The sequence below is a fragment of the Odocoileus virginianus genome, chromosome 4 (assembly GCF_023699985.2).
Source record: "Odocoileus virginianus isolate 20LAN1187 ecotype Illinois chromosome 4, Ovbor_1.2, whole genome shotgun sequence".
Classification (NCBI taxonomy): Eukaryota; Metazoa; Chordata; class Mammalia; order Artiodactyla; family Cervidae; genus Odocoileus; species Odocoileus virginianus.
The window spans coordinates 11769419-11786478 of record NC_069677.1 but is presented as its reverse complement, the minus strand read 5'-3'; the positions used below and the strand labels follow the sequence as shown (position 1 = coordinate 11786478).

General features: G+C 47.9%; 1 protein-coding gene and 1 long non-coding RNA gene across 2 annotated transcripts in view; both read left to right on the top strand.

Moving 5' to 3' along the window:
- The window catches only part of ITGB5 (integrin subunit beta 5), a 111872-nt gene that overhangs the window by 81746 nt on the left and 13066 nt on the right, over positions 1-17060 (top strand). The window lies entirely within an intron of this gene.
- Positions 6314-10097, top strand: LOC110140866 (uncharacterized). The gene is made up of 2 exons (XR_002314906.2): positions 6314-8742; positions 9814-10097. It is a non-coding gene; the product is annotated as an uncharacterized lncRNA (long non-coding RNA).

Here is a 17060-nt window from a genome sequence, read left to right as displayed (position 1 = left end):
TGCTGTGCATCCTTCATGACTTACCCACACAGCATTCCTGACGTGTAGATGATCAGCCTCTTCTTGATCGCCCTGGGGACAAAGAGCTCCCTGGGGGTGGTAGTGGTTATTCCCTTATTAGACATCCCTTCATCACCTATGGGCTTCCCTGGTGGCTCAGCTGGTAAAGAATCCGCCTGCAATATGGGAGAGCTGGGTTCAATCCCTGGGTTGGGGAGATCCCCTGGAGAAGGGAACAGCTACTCAACTCCAGTGTTCTGGCCTGGAGAATTCCATGAACTATACAGTCCATGAGGTCGCAAAGAGTCAGACATGACTGAGCAACTTTCACTTATCATCTCCTATGACTGCTCTAACGAATTTCCATAGACTTAGTGGCTTAAAACAACCCATGTTTATTCCATTCCGGTTCTGGATGTCTGAAGTGGGTGTTATTTGGCTAAAATCCAGGTGTCGTCAGGGCTGCATTCCTTCTCCAAGTTCTCCCATCCAAGTACTCCCATCCAAGTACTAACCAGGCCCGACCCTGCTTAGCTTCCGAGATCAGACGAGATCGGGCGCGTTCAGGGTGGTATGGCCGTAGATTCCTTCTCCAAGTTCTAAGGGAGAATCTGTTCCCTTGCCGTCTCCAACTTCCAGAACCATCTGCATTCCTTGGCTTGTAGCACCTTCCTCTGTTTTCAAAGCCAGCAGTGTAACATCCTCACATCTCTCTCTGACCTCTGTTTGGCTCTGATACTCTTAGCCTCCCCCATATGAGGAGCCCTGCGGTTGCATTGGACCCACCGGATAGTCTAGACCAGTCTTTCCACCTCAGGATCCTTGACTTAATCACATCTGCAGGGGCCCTTCTACCCTGTAAAGTAACACTGATACAAGTTCCAGGGATTAGGCTCTACATATCTTTGAGGGACATCCTTCTGCCTCCCATAGGTATGATTTGAGTTTCCTTTTATATCAAACAGAAAATTATTTCTCAGTCACTTCCACCAGTGGGTCACATTTTAGGCTCCCTTTTCCATATGGCAACTTGCTAAACCTCTGAGAGCTTCTTTGCATTTCTCTGTTCTCTTTTCTTTTTTAATTTTCAAAATATTAAAATTTTTTGTTCTCTTTTCTTAACCCAAACTAGATACCAGGTCTTCTGCTTTGAGGCTGTGTCATTTTGTTAAACATGCTTCTCAGAATCAGGCAGGTTATTTGTCATCTGGGTAACAGGCTCAGCCCCAGGTTCAACTAACATTTGCTTCCTGTGACCTAAACTTTCCACTTTCATAAACAGCTCCTAACAACACTCACCTTTTGTTTTCTATTAAACAATCACGTTGTACTGTTGAACTTGATTTTAAGTTGACTACCAAAAGTTGAAGATTAGTATTTCGAACGAACTGTAGCAAAGCCAAGTTTCTGTTGTGTCACATCTGAACACTTAAGTTTTTGAATCTAAGCATAGGACTTTACATGGATTACAATTAAATGGAGGTTTGGCAATTCCCGTTCTGGGAGTGGCACTCTGGTGAAACACAGTGTCTTATAGCATGTGTCTTAAAGGTCAGTCTGTCCAACACCATGCCACCTGCAGATCAAGTAAGCAGAACAGTTTTGGGCAAGATTGTAGTTTCTTCTACTACCTCTTATTCTTTTATATGTTCTGTTGCTTCTGGGATCCCTTTGTGAATGGTCTTCTGGTGGTGAAGTGTTGATTTAGAAGGAACATGGAGTGTGGCAGGGAAGATGAAGCACAAACATGTGAAGCAAATCAGATCGTAGAAATGATCTGTCCCTGTGGGAGGTGTAACCCCCCTTCTGTCCACAGGAGAAACAAGTGCAGATGGTAGCACAGGGGAGGATAAGCCAGTGAGGTCTCCAGGGGCAGACCACACTGTGAGACAGATACATGGGTGTGGCATGCTCAAAACTGGAAATGTTCTAGAAAGTGCAGGACGTATGGTGTCACAGAAGAGTCAGCTAGCTGATAGGGTCTGGATTTGATATGCTGAACAGGCAACAGGGATCCGCTCTTCCTGACGGGTTTGATGGTTCCACTGGATCAGCAGAAAAGTGGTTAGGATCAGGCAGGCCTGGGCCTGAATCCAGCACCACCATGGGCTGCTTGTGTCCCTTTGGGCACAGAACTTTAGTGAGCAGTAAGAGAATGTGTCTTAGCACCTAGCACATTGCCTTGCTGACCACCAGCTCCTCTAAGAATCGGTGCCACACACTCCTGGGAGCTGCAGCCGTTCCCAGTGTGCATACGGGGCCACCTTCCCCACAAGTCCCGTGTGGCAGGATGGACAGACTGCCACCATAAACACTCAAAGACACCTGACTGTGTCTGTGATTGGCTTTCAGCAGGTTGTTTTTTTTTTTTAAACAAATTAGCAAGTATTATCATGGAATGCTGTCCTTTCCCCTCAAGTGCCGAAAATGCGCCAGTGAGAGATTCTCACGTGTCCCTGAGTGAGGAAATGGGAGACTAGGGATGCCTTTGGGGCTCCCGCCTGTGTGGTGTGTTGAGTCACTAACTTGTCTGGGTGGCTGAGCTGGATGTCTTCTGTTCCCTCATTGGAAAATTTGAAAAATACAGGGGAGTCGATGGATGTGTGGTCAGTCTGAGCTGTCTGTCTCCTTCTTGGTGACCAGGATTAATTTGAACCATCTGGTGAAGCAGACAAGCAACTTCTTTTACCCTCTGTGTCCTCAGTCAAGAGAATGACTCCAGCTAGCTGGAGGATTATTCTTAGGTCTAGAATATTCTGAAGGGAAAGAAAGAAGTAGTTCATTATTTCAACATTCTTTCTTTAAGAGGTCTCCCATCTAAATTTTTTTCTAAATGTGGGTGTGTATGCAATTTTGTATCTTGGTTTTTTTTTCTTATTATATCCTAAGAAGCACCTGAAGTGGAATTACTTAAACACATCAATGTTTAGAACATTTGGCTGTCTTTCCGCTGCATCCCCAATAGCCTCCTCTACCCCTTCACATTCTGACTCAGATGGTAAAGAATCCCCTTGCAATGTAGGAGACGTGGGTTCAATCCCTGGGTCGGGAAGATCCCCTGGAGAGGGAAATGGCAACCCAGTCCAGTATTCTTGCCTGGGAAATCTCACAGGCCAAGGAACCTAGCGGGCTACCATCTGTGGGGTTGCAAGAGTTGGACCTGACTTAGCAACGAAACCGCCACCCCTTACTTTGAAAGCAACAGCTAGTTGAAGCTATCCAAGTCTTCCTGGAGACAGTAGTTTGTGAGGTCAGGAGGTGTGGGTGATGTGGGGTCATCCAGGAAGGATGCCCAGCTCCAGGCAGGACCCATCTGCATGCGTGTAACCCAATCTGCCTGTCCATGTAGCACCCAGCTCCTCGCTGCTTGTCTCACAAGCACTCCAGCTTGTTCAGGAGGCAGCAGTGGGTGGGTGAGGGGTCCACCCCCAGTTCCTTGTTCCCAAGATCAGCTTGGGGCTCCCGCTCTGAAATTGAGTCCTCTGGTTTCAAGCTCTCAGATCGCTGTTACGTTTGGGGTTTTGTGGGGGAGAAGTCTTATTTCTCAACAACCGTTCTGGTCTTGAAGATGCTGACTCAGAGACTCACACGCAGCTGACTTCAGCATTCTCTCAGCCCTTCTCCCTGCAGCCAGGCCTGCGGGGGCCGTGAGGCTGTGGTCCACTTTCAGACAGGGCCCGAGGCAGCGCCAGGCCAGAGCCAGCGGGGGATCCTGGAGAAGTTCTTCCACCTCTCCCTGGTCTTTCCATCTGTAAGAGGCTTCTGGTCCTTAGCCCCGACCAAGACAAAGGACCGAGGGTCAGGCAAGAGGCTACAGGTTTGAGATATGTTATACGTCACAAAAGTTAGTAGTGAAGGAAACCCAACTGAGGTCTTGAAGCAACTGAACATCTTGGTTATTACTTTTGTGACACACTGTCATGGGAATGTGTGTGGATCCAGGGCTGCTGTTTCTCCCTCTGGTTTCTAGAGGCAAAATGACTCAGAGTGGTTCTGTCCACGGGCCATTCCTGTGAGTACAGAGAGAGCCACAGGGCCATCATGAGGGTTCCTGTTCCTTTGAGTTTCCTTAAGTGTAGACCCTTCAGAATCCCTCTGTTAACAGAACACGTGAGCATGGTCTATTTAGTTGTTTTCAGTGTTGTGCAAACTTTGTTATTCTTTGCTGGTTTCTGTACCCAAACAGTGCATTTCCTGCGATTTGAGTTACTGTGCTATGGTAAGCTGTTGAAATCATCCCAACCCTGGTGCTTTCAACAATCTCTGTTCTTAAAATGTCTGCACTGCTTAGTCGCTCAGTAATGTCTGACTCTCTGACACCCCATGGACTGTAGCCCGCCAGGCTCCTCTGTCCATGGGATTCTACGGGCAAGAATACTGGAGTGGGTTGCCATGCCCTCCTCCAGGGGATCTTCCCAACCCAGGGATAGAACCTAGGTCTCCTGCGTTGTAGGTGGATTCTTAACTGTCTGAGTCACCAGGGAAGCCTTCACTGGGATATGTGGAATAATTTACTTAAAGTTTACTTCTTGGCTTTCATATATTGAGAAAATTTATATCAAATAGAACATGGCATTTTGAACAGAATGCTTTTGGTCTTGTGATTGTGAGATCCTAGAAGTATATCTAAGTATTTTACTTCATATTTTACTTCATCAAATAGGTTATTTGGCCAATTAAGGCAATTAGAGGTCAAGGGACAACTGCATTTTTCTCCCAGACGTAAAAAAATGGAGAGTGGCATCATTCTGAGTGGCCAGAGCCAGCATCCAAACAGAGATTCCTGGTCTGGGCTGATGGCTTCCAGAAGGTTTCACAAGGTTGTGTTAAACCTCTCCTGTTAAAAGCACCTCTGACATTATGGCCTACTTCTAGACTTACTGATTCTTGCCAAATGAAACACCTCCCATGGCAACAGTTATCCGGATATGTTTATAAAAGTGCTTCTCCCTCTGTTTATACTATTTTCTTTAGAAATATAATTTTCACACTCAGAGTAAGTATCCTAGTGGCCATTTCTAGAGTTATGGTCCTAGCTCTACCTTCTGTCACTGCACTGCAATTTCACATTCCATAAATGACTCATAGGATCTTCTGGAATGTGGATCCATGGCAGAGGCCTCAAAAAGTACCTTTTGAATGAACCCGGATTTGATGTATTAAATTTCTCAAGAAGAAAGGGGCTCTTGGTGGGATTACTACCACTGCGTACCTCAGGTGGGAGAGCCTAGAAACTTCTTCACATCTTTTCATGTGTATTAGTCTTTATCCAGTTTCCTGATGGTTACCTGGATGCTTTTTGCAAATACAAGGAGGCACTATACATGAGTGTGAAAATTCCATCCAGATGTTGCTCAAGTTCATTGGAAAAAAACAACAAGGTACCAAAATGTAGGGCTTAGTCAGTCATATAAGCAAATGATATACCTTTCAGACTGGCCAGGTGAAGCAGATGAGCTGGACTGCTCAGCTCTCGAGTCATCCAGTGTCTTGCAACCTGAGGCTGGAGAAAGCTCTTTGAAAAACTGTCGTGTAACAAGTATCTGATCTTAGTGCAGCTGCAGACACTGAGATGGTGAGCTCTCACTGAGGTTGTTTCGTTTTAGGTAGAGTGCTGCATTTATCTCACTGAAGAGTTCGCTGAGCATTCCTCACGTGCCACGTTTTGTACCGGGTGCCAGGGGTACAGAGTTGGAATTGCTCACAGAATTGAATTAATTTTTAAATGTTTGTTGTCACTAGAATTTTCCACCCCTCAGAAATTTTCTGGGTTAGAGGAATGAGGATATGAACCACTTAAACTTCTACCTTCACCATCCAGACTTGTGCTAGATGTTGAAAGTTAAGCATGTTGGCAAGCCGTTTGGAGAACCTGCCTTGGTCCATGCTCTGGGCTCTTGTTCCAACTCTGGGAATTGAGTTTTCTTACTGCCCTTCTCACTGCTCAGATCCCAGAAATATCTTAAGCAGCAATTTACCAGTGACTGTGAAAACTGGAGTAATCTGAACATTGGACCTCAACTTTCTACCCTTGTCTCTCTACTTAGAAAGGAAAGTGTGCAGATAGGAGAGCCTGTGATGTGGATTCTGCACATGCTTTTGAACTTCAGGCCTGATCCAAGGTTATGGCACTTGGCTTGTGAAGGAAATAATGAAACTTTAAAAACAAAGGAAAAGCCTAAGAAAACCATGAACATGCCAAAGATAAAATCTTAGTCATGTATAGAATTGGGTGGCATTGACTTTTTGATATTACAGAATAACACATTAGGAAATTTTCCATTCTTAGTTGAAAACGAGAGACCTCTGGTGATTGAAATGGTTATTCTTAGAGCTACTTTGGTTCCCTTTCTTCAGTGTCGAGCTGTCATTGTTGAGTTTGGTCTTGATTTTGGAAACTGCTACATAACTGCTCGTAGGTCTCTGCTGCTGAGTGCTTTGGGTGGGGTGCGGCAGGATTGGATGGAGCCCTGTTTTCCTTTGGGGTAAGCATTCTTGACTGTCAAACACTGACCTAAGAACTCCACCCAGATCCAAACTCTCCCTGCTGTCTGGAAGTTGCTCTAAGTGAGTTCAACCTCCTGAAATTTTTTGTTTTGTTAGTGAAAGGTACTGGGGTCTGTGAGCCTGACTTGCATCAAAGCCATTCGACTGACACTGTGTTGTGGTGAAGGAAGGCACAGTGTTTATTGCAGGTGCCAAGCAAGGAGAATAGGCAGCTCATGCTGGAAAGACCCTAACTCCCCAAGGACCTTCAGAGAGGAGTTTTTAAAGGCCACATTAGGGGTGATGATTGCAGGGGGCCTGATCAGCTTGTGGACATTCTTCTGATTAGCTTATGGTGAGGTAGTAGCATGATTTTTTTTTTTTGGAATTTCAACTGGTCTGGGGTCTACCATCATCATGCATTCAACTTTCTCTACTTGGTGGGGGCTTTAGTTTCTGCAAAACAACTCAGGGATATGCATCAGGATGTCAGTAGCCCTTGAGGAGGAGCTAAGGGTCCTTGACTTGGTTTTATGGCTAAGCTATTATTTTGTTTTTCTTGTCTGCATTTCTTTGTTTCTGCATTTTCTCACTTCTCTGATTAAATTTCCTCTTTGGAACTTGAGGAAGGCCTCAGAGGAGGCTAAAGTTTTCTACTAACAAGAGTCAGAGGACATAGGGCAGGAGGAAGATCTATCCCTGGAAGGCCCCTTGAACTTGTTGTCTTCCGGACATCTTCCTGAGCCCTTGTCTATTGCCCTCTGACCCAGGGGATGGGACCTCCTGTCACCCCAATCCACAAACCCCAGCCCGAAAGTCTTGATCAGGTGACCCATCATCCTTAAGCTAAAGGAATGTACTTCTCAGGTTGCTATTTTATGTTGTTTGACATTGCAGTATTGGCCTTTAGGCAAACATTGTTAACAATGCAAGGAGAATCTACTTTAACACACTTTATAGTGTCTTGGGGTATTTTTCCTTGGGAACACACTGAGGCTAGTTTGTACTCTCTTGCTTTATAAGCAAGCATAAAATAGCAGGATTATTTGCACCTCCTGCGTTTCCTGCCACCACCAGACACACACACACACACACACACAGTGGGTCAGCTGCCTATTACCTGCACTGACCATTTGCATTGTGGGAAACTGAGGCCCAGAACCTGGACTAAATCACTTTATGACTCTTGGTTATAGATTCAGACTTGGAGAACCTTGCAAGTAAATAGTTAACCTTGCTTCTGCTAAATTTTGCTCATTTTGATTAGCTTGAGACCCTTCCCAAATCTCAGTTCAGCCCTTCCTGCCACCACTCAAGCATGTAGCCCACAATTTTCCAAGTCTTCCCTAATAAGTGCACTTTATTTTGGTCAAAATTTTAGGAAACATTTAGTCTCTGTTTTGCTAAGTGAGTTTTCTCTGGGTTACATAAGGAGAGAACAGACCAGGCTGAAGGGCACACGTGGACCAAGAGACCAGCCGAGGTGCCCGTCTTTTTATGACTGTTACTTGATGAAAGGCACAGAGTGCCTTAGTAGTCAGTGAGTGTCTGGCTATTGTTATTGATTAGACTGGACCCACTTTTCCTTAAATGAACCTTTGTGAGCCTATTCTAATTTATAAAATGCTCTTGATGTGAATGATCTCACTTGGTTGTTTTCCTCTACCGGGAGTTGGAGGTAGCTGTTACTGATCAGCCCTGTGGGGAGACTGTGGCTGAGAAGATTGGCATGTTGGCCCAGAGCCTTGACCTAAGAAAAGCCCACCTACCCTCACCCTCAGGGGATTCTTTTTCTGGGCAGCTGCTTCCTGCCATCTCGTGGCTTGGCTGGGCTTCTGGCAGCCAGGCTTCAGCATGGGCCACTCATGTCACATTCCACACCGACTCTGTCCATTGAGAATGCTGCTCCAGGCTCTGAACAGTGGCCAGCTGAGGATGGAATATGGCACCTGTTCACCAGCCACAACAGCTCGACAGCTTTCCAGGTTGAAAATAGTCACCCTGTCATCCTGTCACAGTGACCACAGGAAAGGGGAGAGAATTCACGTCTCCCCAGATGCAGTTGGCATTTCCCCACAAGTGCCTGCCAGGCAGATCAGGCAGGTTAAGCCAAACTCCAGAAGTTGATCTGGGGCACCTCTGTTTCTTTTGGCCACAGGCCTTCAGTTTTTCTTTCTGAGTCAGCATTCTTGGGGGCCTGTGAGGACTCTGGTTCATTGCATTCAGCTGATTACAGACTTCTTTGAAACTGGAAAGGTGAGTTCATAAAGGAACTCGGGATTTTCCGCCTTCTCTCCATGGCCTTAATCTCCCTGTAATTGATAGAGTTGGTCAGACACCAAGGCTTTTCCTTGGTGCCCTCGTGTGAAGTGCAGCAGTGAATAAGAGGGACTTAGCAGCTGGGCGTCAGCATGGAGAAGTCAGATGCTGGGACCAGGAAGGCAGCGATGTCCCTTGAGAGGGCCCTGCTGCTTTTGACAGTAGAATCTTGACTTTCTAGCCAGTGAAAGTGACAGTCGTTCAGTCCTATCTGACTCTCTGCGACCCCATGAACTGTACAGACTCTCCAGGCCAGAATACTGCAGTGGATAGCCTTTTTCTTCTCCAGGGGATCTTCCCAACCCAGGGGTCAAACCCAGGTCTCCCGCATTGTGGGCACCTTCTTTGCCAGCTGAGCCACAAGGGAAGCCCAAGAATACTGGAGTAGGTAGCCTATCCCTTCTCCAGAGGATCTTTCTGGCCCAGGAATCAAACCAAGGTCTCCTGCATCGCAGGCAGATTCTTTACCAACTGAGCTATCAGGGAAGCCCTTTCTATTTAGAGCTGTCATCTTTAAGTAATCTTGAGGTTTGGGAAAGCTTAGCTTAAAGCAGCAGCATCTTGTTAGCTTAGTACTGGTCACATTTTACTGCTCATGTGCAGAATACAGCATGCAGTCCAGCAGATGAGGGCAAAGGGTGAGGGGCGTATCAGGGCCTCACCTATTGGAAAGCACCATCAGCTGAGCTTGTCAGGGCTGGTTCATTGACACTAAGCCAAGGACAGAGGAGCAGCCAATTCCAGGACTGAGGATGCATCATTGTTCACATCTCTGAAGAGCCTTTTGCTGGAGAAATCTGAACAATGTGCAGGCACAGTAGTGAGCGCAAAGCCTGTGACTTCTGCTTGACCACAGCCATGTGTTGCCACAGGAAAGAGAGTTTCTAATTTTTATTTCTTGTGTCATCCTGAAGTCTCTGTGTTTCTTGGGCATTTGTTAAGAATTTAAAATATCTCAAGAATCATATTTAAACATCAATAATACTCCTTTTCCTTTTCTAATTTCAGTATCAGATATCTTCTCCAGGGTTTCAGCCTTGTCCTGATGGTGTTCACAACCTCCAAGAGCCAACAACATATTCTGAGCATCTACTCTGTACCTGACACCATGCTAGGCATTGGACAAGCAAAAATAAAACACCATTTTTGATTTTGTATGGGTTTGCAGGCTAATGAGTCATATGAAGAAACAAATATATCTGTGTGATAAGTGAGGTATATTATACTGTTAACTAAGTATTCTAGTTGACTTAAGAACATGCTCAGGACTCTTTAAGGGAAAAAAAAAAGAATAGAGAAAGAGAAACCCTTAACCCCCAACCCCCCTCACTGTGAGCTCCTCTCCTCCATACTCAGAGCCTTATTCCTCAGACCATTTGTCTGCACCCACTGACTTCGTGAATTACCTCCCAGGCAGCCCTCACCTCAGTCCAGTTTGGATTCAGCCCCACGATTCCACCAGAACAGGTCTTCCAGGCCCCAAATGGCTGTGTCCTGCTACGTCTAAGCTTCTCAGCCCTCGTCTTGACCTGAATGTTGAATAGCAGCTGACTGTCCTTTCAGTGCCGGGTTCTGCGGCTCGGCTTAGCCATCTGCTCCTTTGGAGTGTCTCTCTGGCATTCCGCCCTGCCGAAACCCTCAGTCACCCTCATGTTGCGCGGTTGCTCAGACCTGTTCCCAAGCTCGCTTCAGCTTTGCATGTCTTAAATGCACCTCAGTCTCAGGATGTTTCAAACTGGTTTCATGATCTTCCTCCCAGCCGTGGTTCTCTTCTGATTTTCCTTATCTCCCTCCTTTCATCCACCTGTACAAGCCAGAAACCTGGAAATCACCCTTTTTCCTACCATCTCCTCAACTCCTGCATTCCTTCTACTACCAAGTCCGTCTACTCACCTCTTCTGTTTGAAATTCATCTTCTCTGCATCTGTGCTACCACTGTCCTAGTTCGTCTACTCCCCATACTGCAACCAAAGCAGTTGTTTAATAAAAACAAATATATGCTACAAATATAGAAAAAAACAAATATATATATATGCAGCCAAAGTAATTGTTTCAAAACAAAGATATGCTAAAGTTCAGCATGTTTCAGAAGCTTGGAGTGGTTTGGAATGGCCAGAACTTGGGGTGCTTGGGGGCACAGGGGCAGCTGAACAGACTCGAGAGGTAGGCCTTGAACAGCCTCATATGTTGGGGACAAAAGTTTAAATGTGGAAGCTGTGCTTTTGGTGGTGAGGAGCTGTTGAAGAGCTTTAAGCAAAAGGATGTCATGACATAGTTGACAGTTTAGGGAAGTGATGGAGGAGGCCACATGGACCTGACTTGGGGAGAGGGCAGACCACAGTGTGCGTCCTCAACCAGAAGAATGCTGCAGTGTCCAGCTGAGGCACTCAGCCTCCCTCTCAGGATGGGAGTTTATTGTCCAGTCATTTGGGGTCTACGGGATAAGTTCACGCTCCTCAATCTAGCCCTCAGGCCTTCCTTCCTCCACAGTCATCCTTGCTCCCTCCCTCTTTCCCTTCCTTCCCTTCTGTCTGTCTATATAAACACTTGCCTGCAAACACACACGCCTACAAACACACATGCAGACAAACAGACCCATGTCTAGCCCTTGGGTAGCCATTCTCATCCACCTCTCCTTTTCAAATACTTCCCCTCCAGGCTGTCCACTCTCTCTATTCGTCCTCACAAAGGAATGCATCCTATTTTTTGCACTCCAAATGCCTTCTGTCCTCTACTATTCCAAAACCTGTAGCTTAGCCTAGAGCATGTCCCAGTCTTTCTCTGCTCTGACCTGGAATAGCAAGTGTCGGTGGAGGGACGGGAGAGCCCACCTAGTTACTGCCCTTGTTCACATAGGAAAACAGAGGCCAAGAGTGATTTAATGGTCAGTGATTAAAAGGGCCAGCCTTGGGGATGGGTCTGTTGCACATTATTAAGCTATAAAATGCCCTGGATCACCTTGGACATTTATCCTGTGTGTCATTTTAATCGTTATGACTTAGTCATGACTAAGTCACGACTGGGCTGGAGAGGCAGTACATGTAGTCGTTAGGGCTCCAGAGTTAAACAAATGTGGTTCCAATCCCAGCCCTGACTCCTGCCTGCTTTGTGACTTTGGATAAATTACATGGTTTCTCTAGGCCTCATTTTCCATACTTGAAAAACTTAGGGTGATAATTATACCAGCACATAGGGCGATTGGGATTGTTAATGAGAACATTCAAATTAAGTGCTTAGAACAATGTCTGGGAAGTACCCCCCAAAATTTCTCTATTAAGAGATTTTAATGACTTGATGTCTCAGTGAAATTAGAAATTTCTTACAGGCAGTATATGATATAGTTCCTATAGTGCACATTAACAGAGGATTCCCCCAATCCTGTGAGACAGATGAGCCACTGCGCCTCTTTTATTGATGAAGAGGCTGGACCGCTGCCAGAGCCAGCAGGTGGCTGGGAGAGGTTGCACAGTAGCTCCGGCCAGAAGAGGCGCCCCCAGCTGAGGGGTTCCCAGTCGAGTGGCAGGGTGGGGCCGAGTGGGTCTGAGGAGACGCTCTGTAGAGCTGGCTTCCGGGTTGGTGTGGAGCAAGGAGTGCTGTGCTGTCTTTGGGAGGAGCAGCCCTTAGTTGGCAGGCTCTCCAGTCAGTAACTCATCCTTGGAAAGAGCAGGCTGTGTTTACAGGCTCGGGAAGCCCGTGGTGAGAAGGACACAACCCCTCAAGAGCAACTTCTCTCCTGCCCCTGGAGGTTTATGTAGCTTCCGCTGAGGTGTCCGGAGCCAGGCCGAGATGGCTCAGGCGGGAACTGAGATGTCCTGTGCATTTCCGTGTTCTCTATTTTTTCCAGCACGAAAAGCCAGTGCATGGAGGGGAACACTGAGACGGTGGGCGGGGCCCTTCCCATGGGGACCGGACTCACGACACGAAAACACTCGGCTGTTATGTAATCCTAACCTGCTTGTGGGCCAGGCGCCAGGAAGAGTGCCTCTCAGGAGGGTTTTCCCCTTCCCAGCCCCGGACACAGACACAAACCCTTTAGAAGCCTGTGTGTGTGTTTGGCCACATGCAGGGCAGCCTGGATCTGGCCGTGGTTCACCATGGAGACTATATGAGTGCCAGGATGTCTGTGTCCATGCCCTTCTGCTGCTGCGTCCACAGGCTCAGAGAGCTGCTCTGAATGCTGGCTGATGCTAAGGAGGGCAGGGCTGTGCGCGATCTCTGGCTCAGCAGTGGCTTGGGATCCCCCAGTCACACAGACACCAGGGGACTGGAGGCACCCAAAGCTCTGAGTTGATTGTCCTGCTTTTTTCAAGACAGCTGTTGGAGAGTTCTAGAGGCTGTGCCCCGGCTGTCACCCGGAGGTGTCCACACCGCAGACAAGGCCTGACTTCTGTGGCAGGGAAATCGCCCAGATGAGCGGAGGTTTTCCAGCCCACATCCCTTCTTTTTCTTTTCTCTCTTAACCACTTCCTGTTTACATGCTGCCCGTCCTGGGAAGAGTGGGAGAGAGAGGAGGGGGAGATGATGGGCAGACAGAGGGGTGTGGGAGGTGAGGTGCTGGGGGCTCTGAGGGAGGCAGAAGCTAGAGTATATTCTTGCATGAGAGACGGATGCTGCCAGTGGGAGAGAGAGAGACAGGAGTGAGGGACGCACCCTTCCAGTCCAGGAGCTGAGCGCAGCCCTCCACTCCTCAGCCCGGAGAGGAGGGGCTGCAAGCTGATCAGCGAAGGAAGCGCAGTGCATTCCCAAGCTGGATGGAAACTATTTTTGGACCTGCTATGGAGAGAGATGATTTGTACCTCTAGTGTCTGACGTCTTTGGTGACCCTTGCTCCTGGGCTGGGCCAGGATGGGGAGAAGACACCCGCTTCTGTTTCTGCCCCGTCCTAGGCTGGCTCCTTCCTTTTTCCAGCCTCAGGGCTCTCATGCAAGTTCCCTGAGGTCACCCCAGGGCTCTCTTGGGTCTCTGCAGACCGGAGTCCAGCTGGGAGCCGAGGGCCACATATGCTCTGCCTCAGATGTCCTGCTGAGGCTGGAACCGCCTCCCCCCCACACACACATACACACAAAACAGGACCTCTGGTATCATTGGGTGTCAGCCTCCACAACAAAGCTCGGGAGTCCAGCGGGCAGTTCCACCAAGCCCTGAGTGTTCTGTCTTTGGGCTGGATGTGTATTAAGTCACTTTCCGGGAGCTTCTAACTCTGGAAGCCTTTTTTCTTTTTTTCTTAACTGTACCATGCAGCTAACCAGATCTTAGTTCCCCAACCAGAGATTGAACCCAGGTCCCGGCAGTGAAGGTGCTGAGTCCTAACCAGTGAGCCTCCAAGGAATTCCCTAACCCTGGAAGTCTTTGATCCAAGCTCCCAGAAAAGTGTTTCCTCTCCCAGCTCTGAGAACATCTACTCCAAGCTTACCTTCCCTCCCCTCCCTTTATTATGATAGTGACAACAACGATGAAGCTAGCTAGCATTAATTGAGCACTTTTGTCATTTAGTCGCTAAGTTGTGTCAGACACTTTTGTGACCCGGTGGACTTTAGTCCACCAGGCTCCTTTGTCCATGGGATTTCCCAGGCAAGAATACTGGAGTGTATTTCCTTCTCCAGGGGATCTTCCCAACCCAGAGATCAAACCTGAGTCTCTTTGCTTGGCAGGCGGAGTCTCTACCACTGAGCCACCAGGGAAGCCCATATGTCAAACACTAAGTGCTTTATACAGGTTAAGTGATTGAACTCATAACAGCAAGCCTACAAGGGAGGCATCTTTATTGGCCCTATTTTATTTTTTTTAAAGAGTGTTCTAGATTTTATTTGAAGTTACAGTTTATTGAATTTTTATTTTTTGGCTATGCTGCATGGCATAAATGCAGGATCTTAGTTTTCCAACCAAGGATGGAACCCATTCCACCTGCAGTGGAAGCACGGAGTTTTAACCACTGGACTGTCAGGGACGCCCCTATTGGCCCTATTTTAAAGGGAAGAAACCGACATGCAGAGGGGTTAAACATCAGTTACCTCTGGCAAATAGCAGAATCAGGAGGCAACCCAGGCTCTCTGATTTCAGAAGCCACATGCTAGCCACCATACTGTACTGCTTCAGTTTCTGCATGTTTCCTTGTATCCCTGCTCAGTTGCCCGTCACCCATGTTCTGTGGTGTGTTTCCTCCCCTTCACCCTTTGCCTCATGCAGGAATGTCCACCCCTCCTTTTCCTGAGGACAAGGGGCCTGGTTGTCTCCTGTCTGAGTCAGTCACCCCTTGCCCGGCAGATCCTTGCTTTCCACTCCCTTAAACATCCCCCTCCCCCGCCTTTGAAGTTGTGTCCTCCCACTGCACAGTCCCCTAGTTTTTCTCATCCCCGTCTTCTGGTCACCCCTGCACAGTGCTGTGACCACTGTCCAGAGCACTGATCCTTGCTTGCTCCGCTCCAGGGGGCAGTCCTGTGTCAGCTGCTGCAGTAGGGGCTTGATTTGCAGTAGCATCAGTATTTCTGACAGACGCTCCCATTGTCCACACTGACAGATAAGGATGTGATCATCAGTCAGGTTTAGGGATTTGCCCAAGGTGACATAGCCAGTGGTGCAGGATACACTTGACCATGGTTCACACACTTGAACAAGTATGCACAGCCCCCAGCCCTTCATGCAACTGATCAGGGTTATCCTGAGCTCCTCTGGCCACGGCCCTCACCCCAAGCTGTTCAGTCTCCCTTCAATACCGCCCCCCACCCCACTTCACCCTCTCAGTCTCTTTCAACTGTGATCTCTTTGGAGTTTGTTCTTCCCTTGATCCCTCCACTTGCCACCAGATTTTCTCTTTTCTGTATCTTTCTTTTTAATCAGAAGGATGCTCAAATATCCCCTCTTTAAAATCCCCAACCTCCTTCCTCCTCATCTCTTCCTTTCCCTGAACGACTAGATTCCTTGTGGGAGCTGCCATGCTCTCTGTGGCCCCTGCCTCACCACTTTGTCACTGGATTTGACCCTCACATCCCACTGCACTGTCGAATTTGCCCTTGTTGGCCTCTACAGAGCACTAGCTCTGGCTGGGGCTTCCTCACAGGCCCCCCTCCCTCCTCTCCAGCAGCTCCTTCCTGCCCTCTTTCATGGCACCCCTGCCTCTGAATAGCCCGTATTCTACTTTATCAAGGGAGGCAGGGGGCTGCGTCTTGGCCCGTGGCCCACACAAGCACCGTTTTGCTGATGGAAAGTTGTTGAATTCTGTAGAGCTGAAATTCTGTATAAATAGACACATTTACAACTTCCTGTCCATTTAGCTATCAATCATTCCAACAAAGGTACTAATAATAACTTGCACATGTAGCAATTCACAGCTTACAAAGTGCTTTCACATGCCTTTCAGTATCCCTATCTATATGTAATGAAAATATTTTTTACGTCTGCAGAGTATAAAACAGGCATCATGAAATTCAGCACGCTCTGCCAAGGTGCTGGGGAAGTGTTACAAATGAGCTCTGTTATGGGGAGGAGTCCTTCTTTCGGCCCTCTGGGTGCTGTTAGCCAGCATCGTGTTCCCGTTCCCCGTGCAACTCTCCTGGTGATAGATGGGTTATTGAGCCTGGGGATGGGACTCAGTGGCCCTTGTCATTTTAATAACACGTGTTCCTCCTAGGGTGTTAGGAGAGGCCAAGGGTTGACCAGAGGATGTGGGAATCTGCACGTGTGGCTCAAGGGAAAGGCAGGTTGAGGCCTGACTGCAGGATTTGAGATGTTGGGTTAGGATACATTGTGACCAGATTTGCGTGGTTTGTAACACTTTGCATGGGTCACGCTTTCTGAAGGAGACATGGAAGCTTAAGCTGAGATGGCAAGTGGCTGTATCTTGTGTGCCTGCTCCTCTAGTTGGGAGACTGTCCTTGGAGGACGGTGTCGAGGATGATTCTGAGGCTAATTCCGGGCTCCCTGGCAGAGCCTCCCCTGATTAGATGGTAGGATCTGCCATGGGAGTGAAGGAGGGCAAAGTGCATGCACGCCTCTCTGCTGTAGCTGCTTTACACTGTCTTGGGCGGCAGTGGACCACCTGATGGACAGACTGGGCCATGTACGGAGTCCCTGAGGACAGTACTTAGGCGGGTTCAGCCATTTCACCAAGTGTGGCTTCTCTCCTAGTTTGACTTGCTAGGACTTCGCATTGGAACTGGCAAATGTTTGAAGCCAAAGAGCCCCATGGATGAGGACTTTCCAGAGTCCTGTGGCCCTCCGTGGCCCCCACCTGCTGGCCCCCGACTAATGGCACAGCT